Below are 12,509 nucleotides of genomic sequence, written 5' to 3'. Positions count from 1 at the left end.
CTGCATAATCAGTTTCTTAAAAAAAATTGGGGCTTTCAAGTTTTCCATTCACATAACTATTAGGAAACAAATGTATCCACATGATATGCTGTTTACTGTAATTCCAGTACCAACATGTAAATTAAACAGGTCCCTGTGAATATGCAATGAAATCTGATCTCCATTAACCTGTACCCTTGAACACAGTATTGAGAAATTTATTAGAACACATGTGCAGACACAAATACCCCCAAGATAGCAACTCTGTAACAGACACAGAGAGTTTGGTGTATGTAGAGATATGATTTAAGGCTAGAAGGAACCATTATATCATCCAGTCTGTCCTAGTATATAACAAGCCACAGAATTTCACCTAGCAATTGCTGCAAATGTTCTAGTAATTTTTGTTCAACCAAAGCATCTCTCTTAAAGAATCTAGCCTTGAATCTATACTAAAAGTTAGAAGGGAGGGGGATGCTGCCAACTCAACTGTTTTAGATGGATTTTGGTTTAGGCATCCACCTTTCTTGAAAGAACGGCTTAGGCACCTGACTCCAGGACAGGGGTTTCCTGAGAGGGGTGGGGCCTAGGACATACCCCTCTGTCATAATCTATTGGCTAACTTATGCAGCCCCCCCCACCTCCTATGGACCCCATTACCAGGCCACTTCATCTCACAATGCATACAAAACCAAGGTGCCTAGATCAGGGTTTAGGGATTTTCAAGGTGTCTAAAAATTACAAATTGCAATGCCAGTCCTTTTGTGAATCTGGGCCTTACTCCACAAAAAGTCCTATTGATTTCAGTGAGACTACTCACAAAGTGAGATCCTGCTCAGTATGAGTAAGGGTGGCAGAATCTGGCCCTAAATGTTTTTTCTAGTCCCCCCTATTCCAATTATAAAGTTTCTTTTGCTATCATTAAGTAGCATGAGCTCCCCAAAAGGGGAGACAATTAAATCCACTGCTTGGTGTCTGCAAGAGAATATGTTGTGAATAGTTTATACAACAAACATCTTCTCATCTTAACACTAACACACACTTTGATCTAGAGTTATCCAACTACAGGATATGCAAAATATATACATAATATCAAACAACCAATTACAGATAAGTGAATACAATAATCTTAGTATCTTTTTTATCTCTATTAGCATACCTGTGAATTAGCTTCACACTATTACACACTAATACAACTAACATGACTTTGATATTCAGACAGAAGTGAATTGGCCTATGGCTCTGACCTGACCTGGTGAGACACTGTCACAATTTTATTACTAATAAAAATTGGTTTTCTTAAATGACAACTTTAAAAAATACCCACTGAAGTAATAATGAGGGCTGTATAACTTCATCTCCTGATGTCATACCAGCCAGATTCCAAAAGCAGAAGAGTTGTGAGGCTTAATACTAAAATATTAAGTAATGTTAATATTATATACATATTTACATCTATAATATTTTGCATTAACAAGGCTCTTCAATGATTTGCAGTGTCTATTTTCTTTGTGCCTGATGAACATCAGGAAAAATGAAAGTGGGTTGCAGTTGACTTGGTTCTCCCAGAAGACAGTGGGGACCATTGGGGGTTCATTGGTGGTACAAGCTGAAATAGGTTAGGGTACAAGTTGGTTTAGGTTAAGAAGAATTTATAGGAGACCTTCTATCATTACATTTACAAGTGCAGTTAGTTTTCAGAGTTTTCAGACTCTATTTGAAGAGAGGTTTTAATTAAGCAAATATTTTAATGATTGCTATTATGTTTAGTTTGGGCCCCACACTTTTCCCATTTATCTCACCAAAATGAAAAACCAAAAAAAAAAAAAAAATGAAAATAAAATCATTAGGGGCAAATGAAACATTTCAAATGTCATTTGAATGCAAAATGGTTAGTTTTAAAATAAAATGTAGAAACAGTTCCTTCTGAAATTTTCAGAAGGAACTGTTTAGACTTTCTAGTAATGTCTTCTTCTTTTGTTATTTGGTTGAAACCATTCGCTGAGTTCAGCCCAAATTTGTGAATTGTTTTGGGTGCCCCAAAACTAGATTTTTTGCCAATTTACTATTGGACTGAAAAATTTAACCCAGTTCCAAATTAAGAGAGACTCACCTAATGAAACCCAGTATCCCACAGGTTAGGCAACTAACCTGAGATATGCCAGACCTGCGTTCATATAACTGCCTCATTTCTGGCAAAGGAGGCATTTGAACTTGGGGCTCATACAGCATGGGGGAGTGTTCTAACCACTGGACTACTAGCTGGCAAAAGGGGCAGCTCCTCCCCAGTTTTTCAGCAGAAAGGCCCCGTATGTCAGGTCAGCCCTAACTCCATGAGAGGATTCACAGATATGAATCCCCAACAGAGAGAGGTGTCTCCATTAGATTAAATCCCTTTGAGAGTCAGGGTTTAGGACTCACCCCTCTCCTCAGCATTTACTATTGGCTAATTTAGGCAACTCCCCATTCAGCTTGCTGACTTCTTTAGGTGCCCAGCCCTCATCATACATTGTTTAGAAAAACTGGGTCCCTAACTCAGAGATGTGGATTCCAGCAAAATGGAAGGGTGCCTAAAAATTAAGCACCCAAATGCTGAGTGTTTACTTCCTACCCTGTACTTTATAGATGCATTTATTTATACAAATATACATGCCTGGAAACAGATTTTGACATTGTTTCATGGTAAAGGTATTTTTTCAAGGTCAGGAACAGTAAAGTTGGATTCTCTAACACTTAAGATGGAGAAAAGAAAAAAGCTGACAAATTCTGAGAGAGGCTGTTGACAGTTAATTATTTCAATGACCAACACAAAGCATGGCATGGCGTGGCATTATACTTCTTGTTTGTAGGGTGCTCTCACTTATGAGTGCTTTTCATGGCCATTGTAGATATATAGTTATGAAGTGTTACTTTCAGGCAGTGCATTTTCATTGACATTCTTTCCATTGCAATTTCAAAATTACTAGGGTAATGTGGGTGTTTTTTCTAGCCATTATTAACTTGGTGAGTATTGCTCATTTCTTGTATGTAGGGTGCTCTCACTTATGAATGCTTTTCATGGCCATTGCAGATATATAGTTATGATGTGTTACTTTCAGGCAGTGCATTTTCATTGACATTCTTTCCATTGCAATTTCAAAATTACTAGGCTAATGTGGGTGTTTTTTCTAGCCATTATTAACTTGGTGAGTGTTGCTCATTTCTTTATTTTAATTATCTAGTAATAGCCTCTTTCCTGTTACAAAAACTTGATTTTCAATTAATTGTCTACTTAAAAGGAAAAAGCTCCTTCAAAACAAACAAGACCTACACACTTGGTGTTGCTAACCAACAGTAATGTACTAACCTATCCAATTGTTTGCAAAATCCAGACACTTAAAGGAAAGGAAATGATATGTGAAGGAAAAAAAATCTTACACTGCCCACATGCATTGGTATGCATAATCAATGTGTCATCACAACACTGCTTAACATAACTCTTACACAATGCTATTTATAAAACAATAAAAAAATCCATCTGAAAGACAAATAAAAGTTTTATATGCATACATACTAATGATGCTTATTAGTGTCAAATACAAGTCCGCATACAAGCATAGTTTTACTAGAAATTGACAGTGATATACATTGTTCCTGTTAAAATGCATACGCAATATTGTTCTCAAGAAAGCAATTATAAATACATTATCAAGAATTTCAGCTGCCAGTTTATAAGTGTTAAATGATACTCCTCACTGAAGAGTAAACCTTAAAAAGAAAATAGATGCCAAAAATCAAGACAAATCATAATGCATAAAAATAAACTAATCCATGGGTCAGAGTTAAGGTGGTGTTGTAATGAACTCTGCTTCTCTTTGTGGCAGATATAAGCAACATATTCATTTTTCTGATGCAATAGTGCAAGATTTAGAATAGCAATAACTTTGCATTTCTTTGCACTAAAGTGCCTGGAATTTGTAAGTGATGTGGTAGGAAAGTATGTTTTTGTCACTTAGCAACCTTAACTGGTTTGGGAAATGAAGTTTTTCTGTATGTGGAATGCTATTATGAAAGTGCCTCAAGTTTAGCAAATTACCAACTCATTCAGAAGTGAGTCATCACCTCAGGTAGGATGATAAAATATACTAGATTTGACAGCAAGAACAAAAATAACTAGCTCAGATACACTGATGACTTAGAAAGGTGAGCTTTTTCCTAAGATTAGGAAACAATTAAGTCTTCACAGACTAAGAAACAGCAAACAAGACTGAAATAAATTACAATACAGTACAATGTCTTCATATCACTGAATGAATAAGGACTGATGAGGATATAAAAGTCTTAGCAAAATGAGGGCAAAATTCTATCTTGAAGATTATCTACATCAAATTCCTGGTATTTTAGGTCTAACTTCTAGTAGCCTGCTTAAGATATTGAACTGAAAGAAGTAACAAATTAAGTATCTAGCTCTGAATTTTAACACATTACTCAGTAATCAACTGCATTTGATATATAGACATTAGCCATTTAAAATCTTAAAGCCAGCATATTTATACCAAGCAAAATAAAGAACATTGTTAATTTCCACCATATTGTCAGTCTTTGACATGATGTCTCCTTTTTTTAAGTCTTCCCTGGAGGGGATGCTATAGTTAGTTAGGTGAGAGCAGTTAAATACAAGCATGTTTACAGTCATGAAGAGGCATTTTTACTTCACCCACTCCCCAGTTCTCTTTCAGTCTTTGTAGTAGGTGGTTTCCCTTCACTTAGGCAGAAACTGGTTCTTGGGATTGGTATTGCTATCCAACATTAAAAAGCTAACCAGTAAGTCCACAAAATATGAATCCATCAGTTTTCTAACTGTAAACTACACCTCTACCCCGATGTAATGCGATCCGATATAACACTAATTCAGCTATAACGCGGTAAAGTAGCGCTCTGGGGGCGGGGGGTGGGGGAGGCAGGGCTGCGCTCTCCGGTGGATTAAAGCAAGTTCGATATAACGCTGTTTCACCTATAATGCGGTAAGATTTTTTGGCTCCCGAGGACAGCGTTATATCGGGGTAGAGGTGTACTTGGAAAACCACTAACTTACTGTAAATCACAGTAAACCAGCTGTGGCTTATAGGCCTAAAAGTCTTCTGCTGTAATGGTGAACCATTTGTCTTTAAGTGACATTTTCTGGAAATTGTAGCTCAGACCAAGACTTGGGAGTTTCCAAAGGCTTCTCTGATCTGCTAGAATGTAATAAATGCTCTTTCTCACTTCTTCCAAAACAAGGGCTAGCTGTAAGAAGCAGAAAAAGAAACTGAATCTTGAGAAGTAGAGTTAGTGGAAAGTACAATAATGAGGTAAAAGAGGACAGAAGATGGACTCCCCTAGATGTACTCTGTGGAGCTTCAAAATATGGAGCTATTGAATCAATATAGAACCTTACAGCTACATTATTAGTTTGCCTTGATTTTTCCAAAAAACCCTGCAAAGTAATAGTCTGGGAGCACTGTGAAAAGTAGGTGCTGCAGGAAATAGCACCCCAAAGAGCCAGCATGACAATACCCTGCAGCTCACTGACCAACCATCCTATTTAAGCTGAGGGGTTGCTCCAGGAAATTATCTGGGCAACAAAGTCTGCTGTGATTCCAGCCTTGTCTCTGGTCTGACTCTGACCCTGATTCCAGGGCCGGTGCAAGGAAGTTTCGCTCCCTAGGTGAAACTTCCACCTTGCGCCCCCCCCCCCAGCCCTGCAGCAGCTCCCCGCCCACCCTCTGCCTTGAGGTGCCCCCCCATGGCAGCTCCCCCCCCCGGGGAGCCATGCAGCAGCTCCCCACCCCAGCTCACCTCTGCTCCGCCTCCTCCCCGAGCAAGCCTCCCCTGCTCTAATTCTTCTCCCCTACCAGGCTTGTGGCACCAAACAGCTGATTGGTACCGCAAGCCTGGGAGGCGGGAGAAGTGGAGCAGCGACGGTGTGCTCGGGGAGGGGGCGTAGCAGAGGTGAGCTGGGATGGGGAGCCCTGTGGCAGCTCCCCCCCACACACCTTGAGGCACCCCCGCGGCAGCTCTCCATCCCCCTGGCCCGGGGAGCCATGCAGCAGCTCCCCACCCCAGCTCACCTCTGCTCCGCCTCCTCCCCGAGCAAGCCTCCCCTGCTCTAATTCTCCTCCCCTACCAGGCTTGTGGCGCCAAACAGCTGATTGGCACCGCAAGCCTGGGAGGCGGGAGAAGTGGAGCAGCGACAGTGTGCTCGGGGAGGGGGCGTAGCAGAGGTGAGCTGGGATGGGGAGCCCTGTGGCAACTCCCCCCCACACACCCTGATGCACCCCCGCGGCAGCTCCCCATCCCCCTGGCCCGGGGAGCTGTGCGGCACCTCCCCACCCCAGCTCACCTCTGCTCCACCTCCTCCCCGAGCACGTCACCCCCGCTCTAATTCTCCTCCCAGGCTTGCAGCGCCAAACAGCTGATTGGCGCTGCAAGCCTGGGAGGCGGGAGAAGTGGAGCGGCAACCGCGCGCTTGGGGAGGAACGCTGTAAAAAAAAATTGGGGGCACTACTTTTTGGCGCCCCCAAATCTTGGTGCCCTAGGCAACCGCCTAGTTCGCCTTAATGGTAGCACTGGCCCTGCCTGATTCCAGTCTGGTACTCCCTTTGACCCTAGTCTGACTCTGACCCAGATTCTTGTTTACTGAAGCTGGCCCTTGCAATTCCCTCTGACTTCAGCTCAGCAGCTACTGTCCCTGAGAAGCAGAGCACAGCCCAGCTGTGACTGCTAGTCAAGACTGCTTAGTCCCTTACACCATGCTTTGTACGGGGCATTTATTCATGTGTCATGGTGTTACCAGATGTGCCCATTATTATGGGGTATGCTCATTTATTAGGGTTAATCTTCCGGGGAGGGAGGGTTGTTCTGTAATTCTATTAAAGTACTGCTTGTGTCACTTGTGTGTTCATATGGAGTTCTACTTCTCCCTTCTGCAAGTCCCCTCCCAATGGAGCTATCCTGCAGGACCTAGGTCCCCCAGGGCTGGGTTCCTGCAGCCCCAGAATCAGATGAACACACACACACACACACCCCAAGTCTGAGTGGACCAGGTCAATCTGCACTCTCAAGCTGATCCCCTTATATGTCCCTGTACTCAATGGGCTGGGTCAAGCAGCACTTTCAAGGTGCCACCCTTATATGCCACAGGTTCATCACGTCCCTATCCCCACTTTCACATTACAATTGTACTGGTAGTAATCCATTTGATGAGCAACGCCACAGTATTTTTGGGCGCTACAGGGATCTTTAGCTTAGGTAAAAGAAGTGTTGTTGCAGAGTAAATGGGAAAGCTAAAAACACAAAAGAGTAAAGTTCAGAGAGAGAAAGAGAAGCAACCAGCTTAACCATAAAAGTTATTTATTGAATAATAGTGATAACCACACAAGGAGTGCTAAACAAACATAACAGTTACATTATTATTAAAGGTTAATACCTGAGGTAGAAAAGAAAACAGAGAGAGAGAGAGAGAGAGAGGGATCTCACCCTCTCTACGAGGCTTGAACTGGTCGGGGTTCCCAGGTGATGGTGGTAGCTCAGGGTCTTGAGTGCTGGAGACAGGCAGAGCCCCCAGCATGATCAGTCAGGAGATGGAGTCCCAGCAGAACTGATGCAGAGTTTGGGACCATGCATCAGAATACTTACTTGGGCATAGGTAGGGGGTTTTGTAGAGAAAATACAATGGTTCAAGGAAGAACACTAGATTTATTTATGGGTAATCTGGTGACACAAGGGTTTTCTTTAGGCTAGACAATCGGAGCTGAACACTCTTGGCTATGGGTGGTGTTTTTTACCAGGGAGCTCACAATGTAATTAGGCTGCTTCAGTATTTTGGATATCAATCAAGGATTCATTGCTAGAATTGGTCTGATAATTGTTGAGCTGAGTGTGTGCAGGCGTAGGTTCATTAACATCTGGGACAGACATCCCCCATGATGCAGTGCTTCCCTGCTTTTCTGGTCCCAGAGTTCAGTGCAGTTCTCTGTTTTTCATTCTGTATGCTAATAGAGATGCTTTAATCTTGTCACCCTTGTCAGGAGGGGTCTAGATGTGTCTCCAATCTGCCCTTCATTGCTCTCTGCAAGTCTTTTCTCTGATCGGTTTTGGTTCAAGCAGAGGCTGATGTGGGGGCGTGTCTTTCATGAGTCAGACAGACTGGATACTGTGCCCTGGTTCCCCAAGAACACAGAGCTGACTGGTATCAATGGGACCAATATTGCCCTTCAGGTGCATCTCCTATTCATGTCACTAGAAGTTGCATTTATATACAGGAGGATGGGATTGAACACCATGTTCTCTATGCACGTGACATTGGGCCTGGTTTGGTAAAAAATAGTAGTAGACTCAGTCAAACAAGTTGTTCATGTGCTCATATTTAAAAGAGAGAGGCCAATAAGGAACATAGGTTTCTATAAATTGTCTTTCAGTTGGTCTTTGTGTCTACCTTTTGCCTGTGAATTAGATACTGCCTCGTTTGAATGTGTAACGTTCATGATCAATTTGGTATGATCTTGCATAAACCCATGATTTGTGTGTCTAATGAATCACTTTCCTACCAACGCAGTGCTAATTTTCCAGTGTAGTCTTATCTAGGACAGATTTCATTAAACAAAATAATTTGATACATTAATATTCACAACAATATAATTCTGACAAGATCAAAGGGATGTAACAATTAATACCGCAGTATTATTCTCTCCTCTCAACCCTCCCTCACTTTACTCACTTTTTTCTGTGGCCCACTCAAACCAAATTTATATCCATTTATCAATGAGGTTTACATAGGAAAGTGAGGTTACTGAAAATGGGAATTACCTTACAGAAATCAATTCTACTTTGTGCAAAGCTTCCTTGTGTTACCCTGCCACACTCCCCCTGTTCTTGTCCTTTTAGGCTTTGGAAGTTTAATTTGTACACTGAGTCAAATTCTCCTCAGTTATGCCTGCATAACCGCACTAGAATCCTAATGAATTGAAATTATTTGGATGGAATTGTGTAACTCAGTGTGCAGATTTGGTGTAGTATTTGTGATATGTGTGAATGCATGTATTCTGTACCTACTTGTAGAAACATTCCCTCTCTTACATGCCTGCAGAAGTCAGTAATTCAGTATTGTATCTTGTGTACAATAATGTTAATGCTGTTGCCCCCAGTGTCAGTAGGAGGATGATATAGCTCAGTTGTACAAGTTTACCTACTACACACAAACTACCAGAACAGCCACAGCTGATTCACTTGACTCTAAGGAGTTAATTCCCCAGGGTTCATCTCATTCTAACTGAAGCTGGCTGCTTAGTACACTGAAACTGCTCCTTTGCTGGGAGCAGGCTTGGCTCTGTCTCCTGCTGGCCACACGAGCAAACATGTTGGCTGACTCCTGCCTGCAGGCTGTATTGATCTGGCCCAGCTCTTGGAGACTTCCCTTCACTGCTACCCTAGAGAATCTGATTGCCTCAATCATGCCTGTATCCTGCAATTGACAGTATTATCTTCAATTGAACAGAACTCCTCTTCAGTTAGAACAGAGTGAGCTGCACAGTCAGTTTGTCAAATGTTAGGTACTGAGGGGAAAAATGCAATGTTAAAAATATGTTCAAGCTTAAACAGTGAGGCTCAGTCTAACTCTCCTCTCTACAGCTGTAGGGGAGCAAAGAAGGGCAGCAGTTGGCTTTGTCCAGTTTTATCAGGACTGGGTCCGTTTGTGTAACTTTCAGGCTGTATTCCAAAAGTCAAAGGAAAATGCCAGACTACCTTAGACTGGTAACCTCTCAGCCTCACCTCTTTAAAGTAGAGCCATTTTGGATGCAGACTGACTTGTAAGGGTTCCAGTGTTGTTCTGATCTCAATCTATAAGCAGCTGAACTGAGTTTACTGGGATAATGAATATGGGGCATACTCTGTAATTCAGCAGAGCTGATAGGGGGGTCTTTTTGTCATGGTAATCAGCATTGCATTCTTTACCAGTCAATTTACGGCTAAAAAGAGCTGGAGATCATAATATGCTTTAAATCATACTGTATCTAAACTGTCTAGAATTTAGAGCTGGCAAACTGTATCCCATTGTCAGAGGCTATTTCTTCCAGATTGCAAAGAAGCTTAAATGTGCCTTTAAAAATGTTCTCACCAAATGCACAAATCAACAAGTAATAGACATAGAATTTTACAAATCTAGAAAAATAAAATGGTTGCCAGGTCTAGCATAATTCTTTTCAAAGCATAATAGGTAATGCTGTGGATATGACAGGTTTTGAATTGTCTTTATCTGGTCATTCTTCATGACTTGTGTGATTCCATTTTACAGATTAAATCCTGCCATATGTTAGACCACTACACTGACATTTGGGCTCACTCCTAACATTTTGTGAGGTCCTGGTGTTCCTCATATATTTTCCCCATGTGGTCTATGTTGGGACTTCAAATGGTTGCAATAAATAATTTGATCTTCAGTTTCCCAGAATTCTCTTCTCACTGCATAGATATTACAGGCTTGATATGGGACCTCTGAAAATAACTGAGCTGGCCGTGTCTTATCACCTTGAAGGGTTCCTCAGTAAGGTGCCAGCTATCATCAGTAGGGACTTCTCTGATGCATATTCTACAGTAGAGTTTTGAATCTCATCAAATGCACGCACCATCTTTAGCATCCCAGAACCATCATGTTTAGAAGTACATGGGCCCAGCTTGTGGATCCAAACATAGAAGCCTGGTGAGAGTTCAGCCTGTGAAGCATTGACTATGCCTGTGACAGAGGCAACTTGCGGTTAGTCCCTGACATCACTTGCATAGCCCAGTTTGCATAGATGGTAAATAGATGGATGGGCCAAGGTCTCTGAAATCCACAGAATGCATAGACTGGAATTCTGTAACTGCTATGGAAGTAGAACTTTCTCCTATGAAATGGGAGCAGCTCCCATGCTTTTTGATTCCAAGAGCTCCTTAGCAGGGGGAAGTCCTGTAGATCCCATCATAGTGAGCATGAACCGAGTTTCAAGTAGGCATCAAACCTTGAGCCCAAGGTTAAGTTTGACATTTAATGCAAACATTTTGCTCTGAATTAGCAAGAAGACTATTTGGGGCTGGTAAGGGCTCATGCATGTTGTTATTTCGTGTATGTTATTCAAACAGGCATAGTAGAATAATTTTAGGTCAGTAATTGTACTGACCTAGGTATGCATTAATGGTAAGGAAAATGACTATGCCCATCATCTAGCCCATTACTAGGCTTATTAAGTTGTAAATTCATTCACAATCATTTGTTTTCCCTAATTGTAGATCTCACTTTAAAAGAATCTATTCATGTCATAAATAACAGTCAACCCAAGGTCTCAAAAGCTACTACATGCTATTGAAATCTCTCCCAGATTATGATGTTAAAACACTTTGGTTTAAGCCATCTCTGCCTTCTATTTGTACTGATTTGTATAGTTTCTTGCTGCACCTAGTTATAAAACAAAACAAAGACCCATTTTGAATGTAAGGGCTAAGTTTAATAGCAAACCTCACTTACGTCTACCTTTTTTTAATATAAGACACCTTTCACCTTGATATCTAAAATGCTCATAGCACTTGTGTTGCAAATCTGTGTGTATGTTCCATGGAACACTATTATTTGCATACATAGTTACAGCAAATGCATGAGCAATGTGGGTAGTTGGCAATATTGGCAGGGTCCCTTCTGTGTTCTGTTTCAATTTTTGTGTTTATTTTTCTTTCTATGATAGTTGTTGATTTTTATTCCATCTCAAGAAAAAGAAATCTGCTTTGGGGCTTAAAAATTAACCATGGGCTCTGTGACAGCGTGCTAGCTGGACTCTCTGGTTATCGAAGTAAAGTTGCTGCAGCACAGAGAAGGCTGCAGACTTAACTGGACCCAGTTAGCCTGTTTCTAGTGGGCATTACTAACATTTTATGGTAATTGTTGGGCTAATGAGGTAATTAGCTCAATAACTGAGAGGAGATATACTTGGGAGGAACAGGCAATATAAGGAGCTCAGATGGTGAATTGGGGAGGGCAGAGAAGGTGTGTGGAAATCTTCTTCTGTTCATATATATATATATATATATATATATATATATATATATATATATATGTATGTGTGTATAATATGAATATTCTCTGTTATGTGTTGAAACTGAAGATTAAATACATATGGGTAAAAGGGAAACAGCCTGAGGGTGTTTGACTAAAAGACCACAAAAATAGTCTAGGCAGTACTGCTTGCTGGGAAGCTGAAGAAGTTCCCTGTGACAGACTCAAACTAAGGGCCTGATCTAGTTCCCACTGAATGCGGTAGAAAGACTTCCATTGATTTTAGTGAGTGTGCAATCCAGCCCTAAAAAGCTAGTTTAAGCATCTCTGACTGATGGGGGAAATTGACATTTGAGCCCGTTTTAAATCTATCACATTAGTTCAATAATGGGCTGAAGAAAAGCCCTGGATCCAAACATTCCTGAATTCTGTGGATGTTCAAGAGATAGATTTGAATCCTGCATCTCAGATTTCCTTCCCCCTCTCTCTC

This window comes from Malaclemys terrapin, chromosome 1 (genome assembly GCF_027887155.1).
Source record: "Malaclemys terrapin pileata isolate rMalTer1 chromosome 1, rMalTer1.hap1, whole genome shotgun sequence".
Taxonomy (NCBI): domain Eukaryota; kingdom Metazoa; phylum Chordata; order Testudines; family Emydidae; genus Malaclemys; species Malaclemys terrapin.
This window is presented reverse-complemented; position numbering follows the sequence as displayed.